At 35.9% G+C, this 24,507-nt stretch overlaps 1 protein-coding gene across 4 annotated transcripts in view; it reads left to right on the top strand.

Moving 5' to 3' along the window:
* Nucleotides 1–1,839: 1,839 nt before the first annotated feature.
* LOC105483553 (cAMP-dependent protein kinase inhibitor alpha) overlaps nucleotides 1,840–24,507 on the top strand; it is an 89,939-nt gene continuing 67,271 nt past the window's right edge. For 2 of the 4 annotated variants that reach the window (XM_011744433.2, XM_011744432.2), the window contains exon 1: nucleotides 1,840–1,984. The gene's annotated coding sequence lies outside the window, so the exon portion shown is untranslated. The remainder of the gene's footprint in view (nucleotides 1,985–24,507) is intronic. The other 2 variants (XM_011744434.2, XM_071068072.1) reach the window with 2 other exon arrangements.

Raw genomic sequence — 24,507 nt, 5'->3', positions numbered from 1 at the left:
ATGCCAGAATGGACTAATTACACCAAGGTACCATACTAATGTATGACGTTAATAGGAGACACTGGGAATGGGATATATTGGAACTCTCTGTATTATTTCCTCAATTTTTCTGGATACCAAAGCTGAAAAATATAGTCTATTAAATAAAAAATGTATGATAATTTGATTATAACATCAGTGTAGTGATATACTGAGATATCTATATAAAAACAGCAATAAGGAATTAGCTGTTGTTTCTATTGGTAACAAAGTCACAGGTACTCCTAACGTTCTTGTGGTTTGTTGCCTGCATTGATGTTTAAAGGACATGCTAAATGCTAAATTTCAGAGGTTAGTGAAATTAAAAATGAAATTTTCCCATCCAAATTCCACACTCTGGAATGCTATTCATATACCCCTTTTATACAGATTAAGAATCTCCTGCTCTATGATAATATTAATGACCTAATGTTATGAAAGTGAGTCTCAGAGCGATGAATTAAGCTGTTCTAACTTTCAAAGAGCATACATTCTATGGCCAAGAATTCTAAGTTTTGTTGGAAAGCTCTTGGCTACATTACTACCTAACTTTTGGACTGATAGAGGGATAGAAACATTTCATTTAGCAAAGGTGCTTCCCTGGCCTTGTGCAATTGCACTATTTAGGTTGCTGGACAAATCTATAGTGTAAAACTGGCCTGTATCAAGTGATGGTCAATTCGAACAGCAAGGCAAGTTAAAAGAGGGAACTCCATTCCACAGAACCCTAGTGTCAAGGAACCTCCCTGCTGGAAAATTACTCAACAGCTAGGGGGAATCCCTGGCTCAGCTACAAAGAGAGCAAATTTAGGCTCATTTTTCCTTAAACATTCAACCCTCACACCAGAAAAGATTTGGGAAAGGAGCAAAAGTGGAGGGTGGGGGTGGGAGTGGGGGTGGGGGTGGGGGTGGGGTGGGGAGAGAACAATCTTGTTAATAAGGGCTTATATGAACACACGCTTGTTTCATTCCCAAGGCAAATTTCATAAATCCTTAGGGAAAGAAAGAGATACAGTCATCTGCTAATGTAGATTCTGCATTTTGATTTCCAAATGTTACAGCTGTCACCACAACGGTTTGTCCAATTATGTGGCAGGGAAGGGAGGGGGTCCAGAGCAGAGGGAGTAGGAGGAAGAGATGTTAGAGGGAACATCTGTGCACAAGTGCACCATAAACACAACAAAATCATGGGGCCACCCTGCTGCTTCTTTGAGCACTTTCTCCGGTTGGCCCCACTTCTCCAGTCTTTTGGGAGATTCCCGTTCTATTACGTAGACGAAAGGTTCTAGCTTTCAAAATTGTGAGTGGTTGGGCTGTGTGTGTACGTGTATGTGTGTGCGTGTGTGCATGTGTGTCTGTTGGGGGGGGGGCGGGTGATGGAGCCAGCTATGAAGGGCTTAGAAAGCTTCATTACCAATTTAAAATGTTCTTGTAGTGCTTGAATGTTTATCTTAAAAGACAATTCCTGCTCTCAAATTCAGCCAAATGAACAATGCTGATAAGGAAGATGAAGAGGGTGGGAAACCCACACTGGCGAATGGAGCAGTCCATGCAGCCGGGGTGATGGGGGAGCGCTCAGAGGAAGGACGCTATGCAGAGAGAGCCCCCCCACCCTCCCCCGGCTCTTCTCTCTCGGTCCATAATCCAGCAATGCTGCAACTGTAAAAGCATTAACAGAAAACCAACCCACAACCTCGGGGGGGCAGCGATCGTTGGGTGCCAGTTTCAGGCTGCCTTCCGTGGGGTCGGGAGCGGCCCCGCTCCCCCTGCGGCTGGCGCGGAATGTGGTGATCCGGCCCGGGGCGGGGATGACTTCATGCGGCCAGAGCTCCGCGGCGGGAGCGACGGCTGCAGCTGGCAGGTGGGGCGCGGGCTGGAGCGAGCTGACCGAGCACTCGGCGGGCGCGGCGGGACTCCGTCCCGTGGCGGCGGGCGCGGGAACCTGCGCTGACTAGGTCCGGGGAAGGTAAGCAGCCCAGCCCCGGTGCTCCCTGGCCACACTGCGTGGAGCTTTCCGCTTGGTTAATAATGGGGTTTGCAGCTCGGAGGGAAGAAAGGGAGAACCCCACTGCTTTCTGCAATGGGAAAAGGAGCAGCAACTAGGATGGAAATGTTAGGAGACCAAGTGCAGAGGTTGGAGGAGCAGTGTTACTGGGCAAACAAAGAAGGCGTTCTTGCCTCTATACACTTTTGAACGTGATCTACCGTTTCAGTGCCAGATTCGCGTAGACAGTGAAGAGGACTCAAAATGTAAAATAATTTGAATTACTCTCTTCCTTCTGTGCCCCTCTCAATGTCAAAACACCTGCTTCAAGACTGAACCTTTAGAAAGAGCCTGTATTTGGAGGGGAAACTTCTCTTATCTCCTGGAGTTCAGCTTGGGTTGAGCAGCACTTGACATCGCTTCTCCCTTCATTTGCCATTTTCTCTGTCAATCATTTCATTGATCTTTTTCGGAGATGCTGTGCCCATTCACAGGCCAACTCTTGTCAGCTCTTATCCGCTACCTGGGTTCCATGACTGATTTTGTCAAGGTCCCAAAAAGGGCATTGCCTCACACAGATTTCTTATTCGGTATTCTACCTGTATACTGTTACCTGTGTCCTTCCCCCAAATGCATGGAATGAAATATCCTGTTTGTAGCCCTGTACCAACATGGTAGCCCATTAACTCCGTTCGCTGTAGTCACTGTGGCTACTTGCAAGCTAGAGAGGACACATAGAATCCACTGGAGTGTGAGGGATGTTCCCTACGCATAGGCATAGGTAGAAGTAAAAATGTGAATGCCAGTCCATCCAGTTTTTCTTGAAGCAATTTTAGTCCAGCTGGGTTTTGAGACAGCTAACTGTTAAGATTTGGGACAAATCGTTTCTAAAAGGTAGGGGAGTCCGTTTGCCTCTAGGATTCCTCGATAACCTCAAAAGAGTTTCCAGTGAGGCTTTCCCCGTAGGCAGTCAGAAAGCCAATGGAGCTGCCCAATCTAAGCCCCTGGTTATTTGAGTATCCTCTAGTTTGTCTTGCCATTTGCAGGTTCCTATCCTTCATCCTAGGATTTTCCCTACAGACCCCTTGCTACTGAGCCCAAGTGCCTATCCTTGTTGCCACCTAGAGATGTACATTTGAATAATATGCTGTGAAATGGTTAAGATGGCTGTTATGGGGATTGCAAACGTGCTGCCACTTCACCAACAGAGAACAGTTGCAATAAGCCAGATTGTGGGGTATCTGTGTGCCAATGTTCTATTTAAAGGGAGATCTGTTATCTTTAAAACTTGAAATTAGAGAGACTGACTCAACAGCCATGCAATTTTATTTCAGTAAATTAAATTAGAAGATCAATGAAAAAGAGGGGCAGAATTGGTAGCTTAAAATTTTACCTCTGCTTATTTTCCTCTTTGACTATTATTTTTAAACAAAGATACTAGTATGGAAAATCATGTTAATCATATTATATATCATTCTTGCCTTTCTGATTGCAAATTTCTTTTTTTACAAAATACACTTTCGAAATATTTGAATTTGTTTCTTTGTCTCCATCTTCAGTATATGAGGCATAGGGTGTGTGTGTGGGGGGGGGCAAAGCCCACTACTGAGTGACCCACTCCAGGAACCGTCCCTTGGGGTCAGTCAGGTCCCTTTTTTGTTATTATTATGTGTCAAATAGGGTTTTGGTTTGGAATATTAACTTCTTGAGATTCTAGAATTTTTACTCAGTCACATTAAAAGGTAACAAAGAACAAGATCAACAAAAAACCCTCTATTCTACCACCTTTTTTCTAGTATTAAAATACTTAACCATATACATCATTATGCTGAAGAATAATAAATATTAATATAGAAGAATAATTTTAATATAATTATTCTAAATAAACCTAAGGTATATGACATGCAGATTAGTACAATTGATCTTAGAAATACAATGCAGTTTCTGTAATGTTGACAGTCACCTTTCTGTTGAAGAGCAAGTGCGTGAGAATATCCTAATGATGGTTAGAAATTCGAAGTGTCTATCATTTACTTTCTGAAGAAACAAAACTCTTTGGCAGGAAATAGTTTCAGGATTAGGAGACTGGTGCTGCCTACGGTGGAATAATACTTGCTAGTGATTTTGCAGGTGAGTTGAACCCAACAATTTATGAATTGGAGTTGGAGAAATCTTGTTAAGAAGAAAACAAGTTAGAAAATTTAATTTTCATTTTAGTACAACTGAGGAAGATAATCAAACTGAAGGGATTTCTGAATTTGGACTTTGTTATGTTTAAACAAGTTTGAGGAAAGTTTCTAAATTTAGAAGCCTAAGCAGAAATGTATGTATGATTTTATGTCTGAAACTGATTTATGACTTTATTTCCTTTCCTTAAAATGTTTCCTAGGGAGAGGAAAAACTAATTGGCTGGTGTTCAGAATTGAAAGAGGAATGAAAAATGGAAGGATGTGCATGATTAGATGCTAAATGACTAGATACTAAATGAACTGCAGGCACTTTTGTGTTTGACAAGATAGAACTGAAGTCAATCTACTGCTTTCCAATTGTGTTTATAAAAAAAAAAAAAAAAAAAAAAAAAAAAAGTTTAGTCTGCTAGGCAGTGTTACCAGAAATTTAGAGAGTAAAAATTTAGGAGTCAAAGTTGCCCTCTTATAACAAAATATCTTTTTCTGGTGCTGCATTACTGCCATTAGCTACAATTGAAATAGCCTTAAGATTTGAGGCTGAGGCAGGAGGATTGCTTGAGCCCAGGAGTTTGAGGCTACAGTGAGCCATGATGGCACCACTGTACTTCAACCAGGGTAACAGAATGAAACCCTGTCTCAAATTAAAAAATAAAATAAAAACTTTTTTAAAAGTTATGAAATTTTGAAATGGAAAAGGAAAAAGAATAGCAATAATAAGGCTCAAATAGTAATATCATTTCTATTCAACCAGTGACTCCACTGAGAATGGGCAGAAAAAGGACTATTTTGAAAGTTGCCAATGACCTCTTAATTGCCAATATTTCATCCTGTTCATTTTATATGTTCTCTTCTATGTTCTTCTTTGATTAAATATTTGTGTTTAAAAGGTATTAAGTACTATGTATCAGGCACTGTGATATCTCTTAATCTAATTTGTCATTAATTCCCTTAAAGTACCCCATGCCCAATCTCAACCAAGTGAATCTTCTTTCCAATTTGTACCCGATGGTGGCATGCCTATGTTTTCATGTATTCTTTTAGCCCATCCTGTTACATGTTGAAACCTTGTTCACCTCAGATACTGACTCATTTATGAAGCCTTCCCCACACCCACCTTCCTTCCCTCATCAGATGTGTCCCTCTCTTCTTTAAATTCCTATAGCACATTCTATTTTGGGTTATCCTTCATGTGAACATGCTTTGTCTGCTCTTCTAAGAAAGCAGGGTCTGGGAATAAGTTTTGATTTCCTGCAACTCTATGGTGCCTAGCTACATATATGTATTATGGCTGTTCAGCAGTTTGATTTTAGTGAAGAAATAAGTTATTTTCCAGAGTTATAAATCTATCTACCTACCCTTCTCCACCAGCCAAGTTAAGCTCTCAATATATGTGCAAATGCTAATTTGTTTTTTTAAAAAATACTTATAATAATAGTAAATATACTATTCAAATCTTTAAATCTACAAAAGGTATTGTGAGCTTAAACGTCCTTAAATGTATACTAAAAGCATGGTGAGCATAGCAAAACAAATCTTTAATGAAGACATTGTACCTGCTTTCAATATTATTGCATTCTAAGCAGGAGAAGGCACCTTATGCATATGAGAATTTATCTTGTTTCAAGCCACTCTTCTAGGGACTTTCATCTTTGGTATATCATTTGATGTTTATACTATATGAGAATTTTACACTGAGAAAACCTAGGCTCACAGATGTCACCTGAATGGCAGAGAATTTTTTTCCATATTACTACCCGCTCTTTGAAGTGTAACAGAGTAAGGGAAAGCATTGTAAAAACACAAAGTCAGAGCCATCAGAATAGTTTCAAGTTGTTTTGTGATTAATCTTTCCAGCTTTTTAAACTTTTAGGTTAACATCCCAAACTTTTGATAACTCAGTAAAATTTGTGCATCTTCTCCCCAAGTACAAACAGAAGCATACACAAATAATTTTGCATACAAATGCAGGTGTTTGTGGATTCACTAAAGCTGTCTTTACAGAATGGTTAAAGAACATCTATTTGTGCTCCCCTGGACAATATGTGTGTCCTTTGTTAGTCCTTACATTTCCAGTACTTGAGGTTTTCCTTCTATTGTTCTCCCTGCTTTAAGATCTGAAATGACAGCCCTTCACTAACACTGACATGAAGACAACTGATGACTAGGAAGCAAGTGCTAGCGAAAATAGTGACTTGAAGAACCTTGATTCACAGAAAAGGCAGGAAAAAGGGAGCTCCGAACGTTACACATTCCAAATGACTTAAAGTTTCCCAATCAAAGCCATTTTTACAAAAAAGAAACTTTTCTCAGACTTAAGAGTATCGTACTGCCACGTATGTGGGAAAACATTGCCAGCAGTTCATTGGTGTAGTCCACTTTGGAATATATTCAGTTCTCTTAGGATGGACTTATTAACTGTCTCAATATTAATATTTCTTTATGGTAATGCCATCTGCAGTAATATATTTGTTTTTGCCAAGTTAAGGAAAGAATGATAATTTATGTTCATCCCTCCTAGGTTCTAAAACAAGCACCAGCCTGAAAGAGCTGCATATCATTTTAGATTCATAAAAATGCATTCAGATTCTCAGCTGATACTTAAAGGGACTGGTACTAGCAAGCATGGTTCCTGTCGATGTATTCAAAGAGCATTCAAAGAGGTGTGACAAGAACAACATTAGTCTGGAAAACAAAAACAGAAATGGAAAGATAGAAAACTCAAAAGGACAACTTAAGCTGTTACTTTCTTTACATTTCCCAAATACCTTCTTTTGTACCAAAATAAGACTATAACTATATAAGCATATAAAATAAGTAAAATGCTATGAAAACTTTATAATATGCTCGATATCAGGTAAGTTTATATTTTATAGATTTTATAATTAAAAATTTATTTCTGGTAAAATATACATAAAATTTACTGTTTTAGCTATTTTTAACTGTATAATTAACAATGTTGGGCAACCATCACCACTATCAGTTTTCAGAACCTTCTCATTATCACAAACAGAAATTCTATACACATTAAACAATAACTGTTCATTTCCCCAGCCCCTGCTAAACACTGTTACACTCTCTGTGCCTATGAATTTGCATATTCTAGCTACCACAGAAATGGAATCACACAATATTTGTCTTTTTGTCTCAAGCTTCTTTCACTTAGTATAAATGTTTTCAAAGTTCATCCATATTTCGGCATGTATCAAAACTTCATTCCTTTTTAAGGCTGAATACTATTTCATTGTATGTATATAACACATATGGTAATTTTGAATTGCAAAACACTTTCAGTACATTATTTCTGTTACATTAAACATGGCTAGCATATAACACCACCATATTATCTTCCATAGATGTCAAGTAATGTACACTATGAAGGTGCCATAATTTATTTGGTCAAAACCCATTGAAAAACATTTACTTAATTCCAAATTGTTTTGTGACTTCAAGCTATGTGGTAATAAACAAAGTAAATTAATACATATGTCTTTATATGTTGGTACTTTTACTTTTGATCAAAGAATGCTTGGAGTGGTATTGTTGGGTCAAAGATTATGCCCAGATATTTATAGTTTGAATACTCTAAATACTGTAGTACATAGACTATAAAAATCCTAACATTCTGCAACAGATAGTATTACTGAATGTTCTGGAACCCTTTCATACTATCTTAAAAATCAATGCAGATACTATAATGAAATCCACGGAACATGATCCGAGCAAGGAAATATTCTCACTTTTTTCATTTCCAGTTCATGGAGGAAAAATACTATTCACAAGTATTGAGAGAATTAAAGTCTCTCAATCATGCATTTTGTCATCATAGATGACAAAGTGCATCATAGATGTCAGTTAAGTCTTGTAATAACAATGTGGAACAGTAGAAACATCTCCAAATAGTTTTTAGGGATTTTGTTTGTTCGCACCAGCAATAGGTTATTTGTATCAAACCTAATCTAAAATTTGGTCTGGTTTTTTTGTTCAAATTTATGTACCTACATTATGGTAAATATTTTATTTTCTTAGTTTCTCTTTAATGTATTAATTTTAGTTTATTCTGAAATAGAATAATAAAGCCCAGTGATAAGAGTGCCTTATTTAAGCTAAACTAAAACATATTTGGCATATGTGAAGTATAAACAGAACTGGCAAGACTTTTAACCATCCTCCTCAGCAGAAGACAGTTTCTATTGCATTGGCCAGGAGAGGAGAAGCATAAGGCTTGCTGGAGATTGCATCAGTTTTTAATTAAACACTAAAATGCTAAAAGGGCAAAGATGGAGCAACATGTCTTATATATTTGAGTAGCTACTTAAAATTAAAGGGTTGCAAGAACATTTATTTAGTTGGACAGACACACTCCATAGTGTAGCTGACCCTAGACATGTCACAACCGCATTTTAAAGTATGCTTTTTCTTCGGTTTATTGGGGTGGAGGGAATTATCAATAAACATTTATCCTATGGTTTACCTCTATCTTTATGGTTGTCTGATTAAACCCTCTTTGAAAAACAGATATAAAACAAATCAGCATTCTGATCTTGGCCTGAATAAGCAACACCACGGCCACACCTTCTTAATGCACTGCTGTGGTTATGAGACCAAAGGGTAGAAGCAGCAGTGTTTTGGTCATTGCAATAGTCACAGCAACACAGCCTGCTGCATTCCTCACTTATATACTGCAGAATCTGACCAAATAAACACAGAAAAATTAGTAATGCCTTTAACGCAATTCTTGCACAACTCTCCATGATCTTTCATACTCAGCTTCTCTAATAATTGAAATGTAGGGGAAAATAACCAGAATGTTAAGATCCCTTATCCATTTACAAAATGTAATTTTGCTGGAACTTGCAGAAATAACATTGAATCTGAAATTGGTGGGCATCCAATAGAATCACTAGAAATAATCTGTCAAAATCACTCAAATACAAATTTAGATTTAAAGACCAGAAAATTCTAAAGAGTAACTATGGTAATATATTAACAATTTAGTAAAAGAACATTATATATATATATGGGTTTCTATTTATAAGATATACTCATTGAAGAATAATGGATTTTTAAAAAGGATTTATTCTGAAAAGACTATTTTACCACTTTTTAAAACTAGTGCCATCAAAAATAAATTGTGACAAGTCACTGTCATCCAAGTTAGTCTCTCTCGTGGCTCTCAAGGAAGTGAGTAGTTCTTAGGGAAATGGCTTTCTCAAATTTGTGCTTTTCTGCAGTGAGTCAAGCTGAAATAAAATGAGGCTGCTATTCTTAACTATTTGTTACATGCCCATATTTATAAGAATTACCTAATAATCAGTACAAAAGGGTTTTATGATAACTAAAAATGTACCTATTGAGACTCTCCATTGATAAAAGTTGGCTAAGATACAGCTGGTGATCCTATAGAAATCTAAATTACATTTTTTTCATCTTCTCCAGATTAGAGAATAACTCAGGATTTCAAAGCAAAGCATGAAAAAGTAGCATTTGACATATTTTATCAATGTTAAGATTTCTGGGGAGCTTATCAGCATCATATACTCTAAGTACTCAATAAATATAAATTGTTATTTCATAAGTAAAATATCAACAGCATAAAAATTTCTGTAACTCAAGTGGCCACTATGGTATAGGGCTTTACTATAGGAGATTACAAAATATTAGTTGAACAACAAAATGAACTAATACCATTTATTTTTGAAAGCTATCCCCCAATACAAAATGATTGGTATTCTACACAAGCTCATTGTGATTCCTTTTGTAGATGTGGTAGGAGTGAATTATAGATAAAACTACCCTCTCCCCTGGTTCTTTTAAAACTATACTCTCGACCGGGCGCGGTGGCTCAAGCCTGTAATCCCAGCACTTTGGGAGGCCGAGGCGGGTGGATCACGAGGTCAGGAGATCGAGACCATCCTGGCTAACATGGTGAAACCCCGTCTCTACTAAAAATACAAAAAACTAGCCGGGCGCGGTGGCGGGCGCCTGTAGTCCCAGCTACTCAGAGGCTGAGGCAGGAGAATGGCCTAAACCCGGGAGGCGGAGCTTGCAGTGAGCCGAGATCGCGCCACTGCACTCCAGCCTGGGTGACACAGTGAGACTCCGTCTCAAAAAAACAAAACAAAACAAAACAAAACAAAAAAAAACTCTCTTCTCTCTGGGGTATTATAAGTTGAAAATTAGAAGTGAATCATATCTTACTGGAATTTTTCTAGTAAATAGTTCGAGACACTTAACCATGCACCTTCTATTTACCCAGGGCAGGAAAACATGACATTCCCCTTTTCAACTACAGCAGATGGGGACTTTTAGAAAACTCAGAATGCAAGACAGAGATTATAATGATAGAGTATTAGTAAGCACTTCTTTTGTCTGCATCTCTTTTTCAATCTCATTTATTGTAAAGAACACAATCATAGTTAAGTACAGTTACTATCAACTGAAAATGTTTTCAACCTGCATACAGGTGTGAGATAGTGGGCCGGTCTGTCACATCTTCAAGAGATGTGTTGGAGTGACATTTCACCACAAAATTCAAACCTGACACTAAAATTATCTGACATTAAACAGTCCATCAAATAGGAGGATGAATGTTGGCATCTTGCTCATCTATTTAGAAAAGAAAAATCGCTAACATGTTTAGGCAATACTTAAATGTTTAAATTTTTTCCTAATAAACAAAATGGAAAATGAAATAAAATGGCATTACGGTGTTATGAAAGCAAAGCAATTAGGTTAATCTCAAAATGCCTGACTGTAAAGTTGTAACAATTTTATTCTCAGAGCTCTCAGGCAACTTTTGATCATTTTCAAGTTCAATCAAGAAGCTCTAACCATTATCATGAATATATTCTGATCACTGGGCTTTCCTCCTCCCTTTTGCTATTTATTTTTAATTTATTTATTTGGGGACATTTTGGCTACCACTTATATCCAGATCATGTCTTTCAGGAAATGAATTTGAGCTTTGAATCATACCTTTACCATTTACTAGCTGTGTGATTTATACATTACTCAACCTCTGTGAGTTGTTTCCTGATATTTAAAACAGGAAAATCACCGAGTTGTGGTGAAGATGAAAGAAGATAACATAAAGGAGAACTTAGTGAAGTGTCTGAAATATACATCATAAAGGTTAATATTTTCCATTTTTATCGTTTTTATTTCCACTGACAACTTATACAGTCAGACCTCATTACTACATCTTTTCCAAAATGTTCATGAATTATTTTTTCTACCCCTCCCCATGTAAGTTAAACTAAGCCTTGAAATGACCCTGAATCTCACTGGAAAATGTCTTAATGCAGATACTGCCAGTGTCAGGAGAGGTTGTTAGGCTCTGATCAGCAGTGGCTGTGGGAATTAGATCTAGCTTCTATTTTTAACTCTCAAGTAGTTGATTGGATCACCTGGCAAAAGTCAATTGGCTATTAATTCTTCATCTTATTTTCTTTGAATTGTGCCACATGTCTAATCACTTGTTTCACTGGCTCATTATCAGAAATGATATTACGGGCATTAAATAAGGGTGCTTATTTCAGAAGCAAAGTGCCATATAAAATAGGAATGTCAAAAGCCTTTGAAGATCCTGCTATTTGGCTAACTCAAATAGTTGTTGTTGTTTCTAATGTGTAACTATTGGAGAAGTTTCATATTATTAAGTTGTCCAAAACCAAAAATTAAACTGTAACTCCATTGTAGGTCATACTCTTGTTAGTCTATGATACATTTCTATTTTATTGAAGCCCAAAGAATTTACAGAGACTGTGCAAACATTATTATTCAGGGACTTATTACTAGGTGCTACTGATTAGATTTGATGAATAGCAAAACTGTTAAACTAAAATTAAAAAAAAAAAAAATAGAGCCTCACTTAATGTGGAACCTTTACTAGGAGAAACACCAGCCTATAAAAGCTGCATTTTTAATGACATACTTACATTAGTATGATGACAATTTTTGTTGGGCTTGCAAAGCACACAATTTTACATTTTTTTCTTATATGGCTTTCTGTTATTGATATGGGCCATTTGGGTTTTAAAAAACAAGTACAAAAACTGCCTGGGACCTTACATTTAATATGCCAATCACAGTTATTCACAGGGGAGAATTTTTGTGGTGAGCAAGAACTGCAGCCAAATTTGTTAATAATTTACTGCCATTAGTAGAGTCTCTTCATGTGTTCCTGAAAATAACTTCATTCTTTCAAGTAAAAAGTACAAATCATCAGTATAAGTTTGTCTTAAATCTCCAAGCCAATATTGTTAATCCCTATTTAAATGCTGAATTGATTGGCTGTTTGCCAAAAGCTTGAGGGGTAAATTTGGGGCATAGTCTGATTTTAAGATGAGATGTTGGAAACACTGAAAAATGTATGCTTTAAACATACATGTACATACAAGTACACATATATTTTATATTATAAACTATAATTATGTATATATGTATTTATGTATGTATTCATTAATATTTTCTTCCTATTTCAAGTATTTGATTCCTTGAAAGTCGGATTTGATTTAAAATAGAGACAAGTGCTTGGGAAAGCATATGAAAAATCTTTGTTTCCAGAACCAAGTTCAGCAAGGAAAACTTATTTTTTTCACTGGCAGTTTGTTTTTCAAAGTTACAAGAATATGTTTAAGATTTTTAAAGTGATTTATTTAATAAATGAGTATGACTATGAATTTACCTATTTCAGATTGCTATATTTGTCATATTAATTTTAAAGTTTATATTTATCTAAGCTTTTCTGAACTAGATCTTACCAGGTTATAACTACTGTCCAATTATGTGAGAACAATAGCATAGTTGCCTTTCAGCTTGAAAAATGTACCTGTTTCATTTTGTTATTTTTTTAATCCATAAGTTATTTGGCCTTCCATCAGCTTTTCTGTCTTGAGGAATACATTGTCCAATGCATAATAAATTATTTTGTACATCTATGTTTCATGCCATAATTTTTTAGTGTCTCACAAAGTTCTAACTTGGAAGGTTCTCATTTAAATCAAGTTTTTCAGAATATAGACTTGTTCTTTGTGAATTGTCAGATCTGTTAGGTATTTTTCCCTTTTTATTTTGGAGAATGAGTAGAGAAAGGGAGGAAGGAAACTGTACCATGGGACATTTCAGTTCTTTTTCTATACTTCCTGATAATAACATGCCTTCTCTTAGGAAAGTTAGAAAGCTGAGAACTGCAGTTAAATAGCCCCAAGGTAGGACGTAGGCCAAAAATACTAAAATTTGTTCAAGTACAGTAAGAGAGCCAAACTTGGTCTGGCATTTAATTTAGTCTTCCTCACTACCCTAACCCAAGTAGTATACATTTAACTAGATTTTTTAAAAATAGCCATTTGTTGATTAATGGTGCCTATTTTTGATTCTGCTTCATTTTAACTTTGTTTCATAACACTATTATACAGAGGCTTATTTTAACAAATGCCATGAGTTGGATCGTTGAGTTTCTCTTCTGCTTTATAACTGATTAGCTCTACAATTCAAAAATGCTTAAAGGCCAGAACTGTCAATTAGAAAATATAAGCACAATAGAAGTGATGTTTCTAAATTTTAACTCTGGAATACATCTCTCTTAATGTTAAATGCTTAAAATATGGGACTGGGTGCAGTGGCTCATGTCAGTAATCTCAGTGCCTCAGGAGGCTGAGGCAGGAGGGTCACTTATGGCCACAAGTTCAAGACCAGCCTGGCCAACATAGTGAGACCCTGTCTCTACAAGAAAAAAAAAAATTACAAGTCCAGGCATGGTGACTCATGCCTGTACTTAGCACTTTGAGTGGTCAGGGTGGGGGATCACTTGAGGCCAAGAGTTAGAGATCAGCTTGTACTGTAGCGAGACCCCATCTGTACAAAAAAAAAGAAATTCCTTCTGGATCATTTCTAGAACACAAATATTTATGACATTTCTTTAGTGTTTTCATTTTTATTAAGTGTTACTCATATTTCATATAAACTTTGTATTAATTTTAATACTAGCTTAGAAATTTTAATTTAGTGTAAATATACCAACTAATGTTGAAATTGCTCCAACTTTAGGGTCAAAATTAATTTAAAGGTTATTGGAGTTACTGTTCTGGTTTCTAGTAATTGGTGTCTCCACTAAATGCATCAGAAAGGCAAAAAGAGCCATGGTTCAGAGTGTCTGCCCTATTAATAATATACTAAGATATAGCTTACAGATATCGATATTAACAAAATGATTTATTTTAGAACATCATTTATAGCCTATAAAATGATTTGCCAACTGATAGACAACCTTTGACAATAAAATATACCTGCTACTTCCTTTTTTGCAAATTCATCATACTACATCAGTGTTATCTCAGTAGTGTGATCAATAGATGACTAATGCTCAGTCATTCTCTGTAATTCTCATCTTACCAATTATTAACAAAATATGGAATGGGCAACAATTCTATAGCATTTAATCAGATTTTCATTTAAACTCAAGTATGATCTATATTCCTATGCTTTTATATCTACCACTTCACTTAAGTAAAAGAAAGCTTTCTAGAGTTTTTATGTCAGTTTTCAAGTGATCAGTCTTTTTAAATATTTTTTATATAAGAATACTAATTAAAATTTGTGCATGGTTAAATATAAATATTGAAATAGTCTATGAAATATATGAAATGATCAAACAAAGTATGGGAATATCCTTTAAAACATACAAGTTTTGAATATATTTAGATTATTTATGCTAAACTTTATTCATTTACATAACAGGTCACAAGTGTTATAAGATTCTTAGAGTAGAAAATCACATATAATTAATTTTTTTGTAAAATGTTAAGTGCTAAGACTAGACCATTAAACAATAAATGATGCATACATAGAGGAAAATATTAAAAGGAAATTTAGAAGTCAATTATCAATGGTTAAATCAAGAAGCAGAGAGTCAGTGAGATCACATTTATTTCCAAATTTATTCAATGTGTATATATTACTTGCAGAACTGTGTAAAAAGAAATTCACTTTTGGATGTTCTTTAACATCTAAACATTGCTAAGAGTGTGGCTGAAATGTTCACTTTTTATGTAGATTTCTGGAAAATCTAGGCTGACCTTGAAAATATTAAATATACAAGAAGGTAAGTTTTCTCTCATCCTAAAATTCTGATAAATTGTATTTTTAAGTATCACATAATTTTCAAAGCATTTTTATAACAACTGTCTACTGGACAATACCAACTCTCTAAAGTTGGTAGAACTAAAATTGTCCTTATTTTGCAGACAGTGAATTCGAAGTCATGAAATTTAGTAATTTGCTCTGTTAAGCAGTATACACAATTACTAAGTGTTAGAGCAAGAATTCAAGCCAGTTTTGTGCCGTGGCCAATCTAGTGCTGCCCTCTATCCTATAGCAACTGGTGTGTTTAAGAGTTAAGCACAAACATGGAAATAAACCTGGTCTGCTTCTAGTTACAAATTCACTTACAAACCTCACTGGATCCTGAACTAGGAAAATCTGTAAGGGTTATTTACTTTCATCAACCCAAAGATGAACATGTTAAACAGATTCTTAGATTTAATTAAACTTATTTTTTTTTCACCATATCTTTGTGTCTAATCAACAGCTCCTTTTGAGTATACCATGGCTTCATTTAAAGAGTTGGATTGCTTAAAAAATAAACATTGACATTGCTGATCACTTACCTGTGGTTAAATATGCCTGTCTGGTTGGCATCGACATAATGCTGACATTCATGAGATTATATCATTTTATTATACACACACACATTTGCTAGGTCTAATTTAAGTAGTAAGTTTTGGTCCTTACTAGAACATGATTTATATAATTGGCAACCTAAGTGTAAGATGCAGTAATATAATCTATTATTTTAAAAGATAAATGAAATTCACAGAATTCTCTCCTATAACTACATTGGGAAGTTTCAGTGGATTTCTACCAAGCTTTTGTTAAGGATAAAATTTTTTGAAAACAGGTCACTTATAAGAGCTGCCTTAGATTTATAATGCTTCTGAAATACCACTATAACCTGATTTTTAAAATAGCCTGACACCTACTAAGTACCCTTTCGCCGCCTACAAGAAAGCAAGAAAAAGAAAGGATTTATATTTTTAATTTTAGTGAAGAGTTCTTGATTTAAGAATTAGTCATTTGCTGTCATTTGAATTCCAAGTATGTTTTAAGTACTTGAGGTTCTTTCTGTATGAATTCTCAGTGGAGTTTTTACATTTTTCATCATTAATTTCATCTTTCACTTGGGATCAGCCAAATCAAAGAGTTTATGTTCTACCCTTTCTTAGTTCTCTTCATGGCAAACATTCAGAACCTTCTCAAAAATATCATGGCTTGATACTGTTTACTGACAACCGATAATGCCAGAAATTAGTGATTCTGGTTTTTCAGTTGAAAAAGCCAAATGAGAAACTGAAGAAATAGCATTTTTCCTCCATTTAGCTGACCAACTATTCACATCAGTGATCATTAGCTTTTGAGGCTAAGGATACAAATGTTAATGTTTTGTATATTCACAGAAGTGAAAAATAATATAACAGTTATTGTGCTTACTCCGTGCTAAGCACTGTTCTAAAACCAAATGAATTTCTCCTAACAGCCCTAAAAGGCAGGCATTATTACTACCTTTTTGACAGATGGGAAAACTGAGGCACAGAACAATTGAGTAAAGTACCTGTAGTCACACAGCTAATAAAGCACACAGATAGGATTTAAACACCAGGTGGTCTGTGGTGAGACTCCACATTCCACCCCTATAGTTATTATAAGGGTTTGGACCCCTGCGCTCTTTGTTGTGTGCCCATTTAATTGCTTTGTGGAAAGAAAGAGAAGGAGGAGAGAGAGGGAGGAAGGCAGGAGAGATGGCAAATTCCTGCTAGCTGGTTGACATGGTGTGCTGTAATTTATAATGAAGTTTGATTTAAGGACTTGTAAAGATTTCAATAGAATAAATAGTCTTAAATGTTCAGTAGTGAAGTATGTGGTAATATTATCAGATGGAGATAGCAAGTGAATTTCAATTTAGTAATAACCATAACTGAAATACAACAGCAGTCTCATATTTGGAACAAATAAAATTCAAGTAACTTTTTTAACTTTCAGTTCAGGGGTACATGTGCAAGTTTGTTATATAGGTAAACTTGTGTCATGGGCGTTTGTTGTACAAATTATTTCATCACCCAGGTATTAAGTCTAGTACCTATTATTTTTCCAACTTGAGTAATTTTCACAGCAATAATTCTACCTTTTCTTAAAATTATTATTAGGTATTTTTTCACCCCCAACATTCTCAGCTTATTTAATATTAATAAAAATTTACCTTTTATAAAAGTCCACAAATTTTAGTAAGGTTTTAAATTAGGCTTAAATTATGGGGGAAAAAAAAATTAGAGCTTTTAGCCAAAGGAAAGCACCCTCATCCCACTCCAGCCCACCCCTGCTCATTTCTATCATAACTGTTTCCCTAAGAAGGAAGAAATTTTTCTGATTGGTCAGATTTAATTGAACATTCACTGAGCCATATTTTACTATTGCATAGGGTCACTGTGTACTTAAAGATACAAAGCAGGCTGGATGCAGTGGCTCACACCTACGTAATCCTAGCACTTTGGGAGGCTGAGGCAGGCAGATCACTTAAGACCAGGAATTCAACATGGCCAACATGGTGAAATCCCTTCTCTGCTAAAAATATTAAATACAAAAAATTAGCCAGGCATGGTAGGGTGTGCCTGTAATCCCAGCTACTTGGGAGGCTGAGGCATGAGAACCACTTGAACCCGAGAGGTAGAGGTTGCAGTGAGCCGAGATGGCACCACTGCACTTCTGAGTGACACAGCAACAGAGTGACTCTGTCTCAGAAAAAATAAAAATAACAAAAGTACAAAGCAATGGTGCTCACATTCTTATTTGTCCAGCTCCTGGTCTTTTGAGAGCAAGTGCAGTGAGTATCTTTGAAGCCTGGACCTTCAAGGTCCTCTCCTCTCTTTCAGTCCATGCACCATGGGCTTCATCCAGAAGAACAATGGGTTCATTTCTGTCTTTTGCCTGTTGGTCCCATGCAGATGAGACAGGTTTCATTTGGAGCCCAGCAAATCTTATATGCCCTCTTCTCAACATCTTCCTTTATACATGTCTCAGTAAATATTAACATGCTCTTTAGGGCATATTTATATGCCCTTGCCATAACTCTGAACTCAGGATTACCAGAAAGTAATTCCAAAGCTGAGACATTTTCAATATCACAATCAGCAGATAATTTGTACTTACATTAACATTGACTGGATTATTCACATGTTCTTTTGCAATTTGAATCTATTTCTGTCTTCAAGTACTTAAAATAGATATAGATTTTAATCAAGATACTTTAGGACTTTTATTACGTATTTATTATGTACCTTATTTCAGGCATTTATTGTAGTAGGTGCTGACAGTAGAATGTTAAACAGAATGGTATAAAATCTACATTCTAATTTTCAAACAAGGTTGTTATGAAAGTGTACTTAAAATTCAAACAGGAAAAGAGGGCTGGGCACAGTGGCTCACATCTGTAATCCCAGCACTTTAGAAGACTGAGATGGAGGAGTGCTTGAAGCCAGTAGTTCGAGACCAGCCAGGACAACATAGCAAGACCCCATCTCTACAAAAAGCACTTTAAAAAAAAAAAAAAAAGCACTTTAAAAAAATTAGCCATGGTGATGCATGCCATAGTCCTAACTACTCTGGAGGCTGAGGTAGGGGTATCACTGGAGCCTAGAAGGTCCAGCCTTGGAAGCAGAGCAAGGCCCTGTATTTAAACAAAAAACAATACAAAGCAAAACGAACAAAAAACAAGAAAAGCATACAGAAATCATATGCAACAAAACTCAGTTTAATATGCATGTTTGGCATTTTAGAGATAGAAGATATCTAACACAGAAGCTTTACAAGATTAAAGATGGATTGTCACTTCAGCTGAACTTTGTTTTATTTAAAACAAGTGTTTGTTTATTCAAACCAAGCCACAAAACCAAACAGTAATTATCCAACTTTATAGTTTCTCACTTTAGAATGCTTTTACTTATGACTTGTAGTAATATTAATATTTCAAGAAACTAACCATCAGCATTTTTGAAGTTAGGTTATTCCAGTGATGAAAATTTCAAGAGTTGCCCATCAGTTTTATTTCATGTGTATAAAATTGGATTAAAATGTTACAGTTTTAAGTGAAAAACTATTATACTGACTATTGACTCTGGGGTTCCAAGTTTTATCAGAAGGTAGGTCAGAGAAATCCCCAGCTCAAGAACACACCCAAATTTTAATTATGAAATTATTTTTCTTGGCAGATTACATGTTGATATCCCAATATCTGCAATGCCAAAGGATGTTGTCAAGTTATTATCAGCATTCAGTTCAGCACTAGGTTTTGAGAATTTAGAAGTTTTTTCACTACCTTTTTTCCTCCTACTCCATGACAGATTGCTTCCAACTCTGAAAGTATCTTGACTCATTCATGTACCATACATTCAAGAAATACATACATTTGAGTTACTGATCACATATACTATTCCAGACATGGTACTGGTCACTAAGGCATCAAAGATCACTAAGACACAGACTTGGTTCTCAAAGGGTCCCCAGTGTAGTGAGACTCTGCTTCTTACTCTTCAAGTAGTATCAATTATATGCAACCAGAAATAACAGGGAGTTAAGTAGCATTTGTATCATAATTAAATATAGATTGGGCATGTAATCTCTCAAAAATCAGATTCAATCAAGGCAAGCATACACTCTTCTTTGGGATTTGCCCTTGATGAGTATCATTATCTATTCTTGAGACATAATAATAGAAGTTAGTGAGCAATTCATCAAATACAGCCCTATGGAAGCCAAAATGAATATTTTCTTCTTTAGTAATTGACTTTCTAGACATTGCTAAGGCGTTTAAAGTTTCCCTGCCAAGAAATCTCCAGTAAACAGCAGTGATGGTAGGCACAGGCTATTTACTGCCATGAGTTGAAAAAAATTTAGTGAGCTACTTTTTGATTGCTTGTCAAGCATTTTGACATGTTAGGACAGAAAGCACTGTTTAAATGTAAAGAGCAGTTTGTGTAGAATTGCTGTAGGTCATCCTAATGAGGAAGTGATCTATCAAGTGAAAGACTGGAGTATAGGAGAACTGCCATGATATAAGATTGATTTCTGCTAAAGAGACCTTAAATTTGGCTGTGTTTTAATTTGTGGTTGCTTCCAATCATTTGTAAATTACCCACAGTAAGTACCCAATATAAAGAGCTATTCAAATTTACTTTCTAGCATACTCACATTGGGGATTTTTTTTCCTTCTTTCCTCCATTTCTCTCCCAGATCAACAGAGGAGCAGTGGGTCTCAAGGTTTAGGGATGGGGTCCACTTGGAGTGACTGACTCAGTAAGCCTGAGTGCAACCTTGGGCCTTCCAGTTTTAAAAAGTTCCTAGAAAATGCTTTTGCTGCTGGTTTGTGGTTCACATTTGACCAAATCACTGCTGAAACAAAACTATTGGGGGAGGAGGAAGAAAGAACTATGAAGCACTAAGCCAGCCCCAAACTTGCTCACCAAACTGTCCAGTCAGCTGTGAATGTAATCACTGCTGCTCAGGAACCTATTTAACGTATGTTCAGCCCTCCGAATCTGGTGTTCTGCATCCGTGGATTCAACCAGCAGATTGAAAATATTCAAGACCAAAAAATAAAAGATAACTATTACAAATAAAATAATACAGTATAACAACTATTTACATGGCATTTACCTTGAATTAAGTATTATAAGTAATTTAGAGAGGATTTAGAGTACCCGAGAGGTATGCATCCCTGGATTTTGATATCTGCAGGTTTTGATATGGGAGTGTCCTGGAACCAATCGCCCCATGCATACTGCCAGGTGATGACTGTAAATGGTCCTCTGAATCAGTCACTGGCTGAGGGATTCAGAAAGAACAATCCTTACCTTTCTGCTTAAGCTCAGGCTCACAGTTTAATCTTTTAACCTCCCTCTGCTTCAGTCTTTCTAAGTTTCAAATAATGGTAATTTATTTCCTCTGTTATTAAAAAACAAGACTAAAAACACCACAAACAAAACCTTATCAAGACTGGTAGGGTATGACCTGTATATTTTTAGCTTCTTAAATTTGTCCTATTACTATTTAAAATTAAGAGAATATATTTTTCTATTTATAAATATATTTAAGACTGCGAAATGATGCCTATTCCTTACCCAACATTAGTTATAAAGAAAAAAAGCAATTAAAAACAAAAATAATATTGCAACAAAAACATGAGAAATGTATTTTGTGAAAGAACTACAGCTGCCTTAGACACAATGAGAGGCTATGAAAATAAAGGAAAACCATCTGAGCTCTGGTTAGAGACTCTGGAAGTAGTGAGCACAAATTTCTTTGAAAGAGAAGAGGAGTCTGATGCAGGTAGACAATCCAATTCTAGTTACTGTCTTTATTTGTGATACTCCATAGTCTAAAAAGGTGCAAATACTATTAACTAGCCTGAGGACAAGGTGGCAACTGCATTTCATTCTGAAATGGAAAAATCTAAGGAAGGCAGAAGAAACAGTTGCATGAGAATTATTACTCAGTCAATTATTTTTCCTCAAAAGGTTGTGTATCTTTTTTTTTTTTTGAACTTTGGGAAAGCATATATAAGAATTTCTATTGACCCTGAAACAGTCCATGTATTTACCCAGAAATATCTGTATATCTTTCTACTGCAGCATGATTACAAAATAGATTATAATTCTACTGTAGAAAGAAAATATGTTTTTATATAATCTATAATTTACCTGGGTAGCTAGAAAACATACACACACACACACACACACACACTACATTTTAATCCTGGCATCTCAGTCAACCCCCAAATCTGAGTGGTTCTTTCAAATAGTGCATCTGAGTCTGCAACTTTGCCTTTCCTTCTCTAAGATGTGTCAGGGCATATGGCTGGAGGAACTTAGTACATAGACCTAGATAGACTCAGGGTTTTGTAGACCAGTCATGAAGGATCTGAGGGATCTATAGGCCACTTCCTTTGATAAAACTCTGTACCAGCTCTTTTCTTACAAAAATTTCCCCCAAATAACAAGGTTTAGGTTTTTTTTAAGCTTCTTACTCATAACCTTCTTTCATGGCATACCCTGATATTTTTTTTTCCAAGGTAGAAAATTATTTGAATGTATCCATCTAATTCTCTGATACAGTAAAAGAGAGCTATAAACTTTTAGCAAAATTTATCTCTATGAAGATTTTAGACTTTGAAGCTTAACTGACTAAATTTTTCCAATACTTGCTCTCTACTGTCTGAAGGGTAGACATTTCCTTGCCTTTAAGAGATGGAAAGTCACAAGGGAACAAGTCCTTAAACAGATCATCTAAAAAGTCCTTTCTAATCTACACCACCTCCACCACCACCAAAAGTCTTCAATTTTATCCACATATTTGTTTCTGTGTGATAATCAATATATTTTTGAGTTAGTGTATTTCCCAACCCCCTCCCCGCCTCACCCCCGACCGCCAACAACTAGAATGCAAATTCTATGACATCAGGGTCTTGGCTTTTTATCATTTTTTTCATTGCAGGACCTACCTACAATAATTACTGGCACATAGGAGCCACTCAGTAAATACTTCTAGAATGAAAGAAAATAAAAAGGTGATATATCCTTACAGATTATCCACTGCAAATTTTGGTTGCTACCAAGCATGCATCTTTTGCTTGAGTGCTACTGCCTCTAATAGGCCTTCTGCTGCAGACATACTTATCTATTGACAGTTCTTTTGAACCACCATTGCTCTTTATGTTTTCTTTCTTTAAATCATGCTGTAACTTCTTGTCTTTCACACTCCTACATTTCCTTAAAACATAAATCAGATGTCCTGCTCTCCAAAAGTATTTCATGATAAATTTGTTCTTTCTCTATGTCCCTATGCTGATGTATAACCCCCATACTCTACGCTGGCCCTTCACCCACTCTTTATACTATTCTCTCTGATGGAAACTCATTATGGATTTTGCTAAAGGAGCCATTGAAAGCAGGGACTGTTTGCTATTTCTGGCATCAAAAGCAAAATGCCTGGTGCATGACAACTATTCATAAACACTGAGTAAATGAACAACAGCCCACCTTATTTATCTCTCACAGTACTACTCTTTATTGTTTTAAACTTCTATAGTTATCCTGGGGAAATATGAGAGTAATGAGTCTTCTTGAACGTCAGGTGCAAGGGCATTTATGGCAATATCCAGCTTGAAGATGAACTACATCAAAGTTTCAAGACTAACTAGAATAATTCTCAAGGAGAAGGAGAGAGGCATTCAAGCTTATTTTGGAGTAGTAAATAACAGTGATTCTGGTGTCCAAACTGCCACAAAGACAACCACTGCCATATTAAGCTTCTCATACTAAGAACAGTGTCAGGTATATGGTAGCAGATCCTGATAAAACTCTTCAGAAACTGTTTTTGCACTTTATCTCATCTGGCAGCTCTTGGTGTGTGCTGAGGTAATATATTAAATTTATGGTGTAATTAGTTTAGAAATTATTCCCATAGGGAACAAAGATGGTCAAGAGTCAAAGCTTGATCTAAAGTTGATAGCCTGGGAGACAGGCCGAATTTGGAATTGTTACAGTAGCATATGTGGCTTAGTATTCAATAGGTCAAAATATTAATGACCCATCCTGCACACAACCCAGAGACAAATGACTGGGCATTGTGAGAGAGAGTGGGTGTCTTGGCAGACAGGCATTACATCTGTTTCTTCCCCATCTATGAGTGAATTGTGCATGCTATGACAAGGAGGCTTTTTTTAATATGAGAAATTTGAGGCAAAAATGATAGACAAAAAAGGTGCAGAGAAACAAGGTGAGTAGTGAAAGGCAGAAGTGGTATATTGGCAGGCCTGGAAATCAGCTGTAATTTGAGTTAATTAAATGTGGCATAAAACATTTGGAGGAAAAGGTTGATGAGATCCAATTAATGGGCAAAATAAATAATTTTCTGAACAGTAACATTTGGGCTATATCAAAGATGAAAGTGGTATGTGATCAGAGATTGAGCAAATGAATACGATAATTCTTTTGTCACATGAGGAAATCTGAGGTGAGACTGAGAACCCTGTCTCACTGTAAGGAAGAGATTATCTTCAGGAAATGGCAGTTGCATAAAACAAAAAGGGAGACTCAGGCATGAGCAAGTGGATAAGAACTAGTCTGATTTATTCATAAATGATCTTACTCCATTTACTTCTATTCCTCAGATTTCTTGGAAATTGATAAGTATATTTTCTCCATAGTACTT

The sequence above is a fragment of the Macaca nemestrina genome, chromosome 8 (genome assembly GCF_043159975.1).
Source record: "Macaca nemestrina isolate mMacNem1 chromosome 8, mMacNem.hap1, whole genome shotgun sequence".
Taxonomy (NCBI): Eukaryota; Metazoa; Chordata; class Mammalia; order Primates; family Cercopithecidae; genus Macaca; species Macaca nemestrina.
The sequence above is the reverse complement of the archived record's forward strand: the minus strand, read 5'-3'. Positions and strand labels throughout refer to the sequence as shown.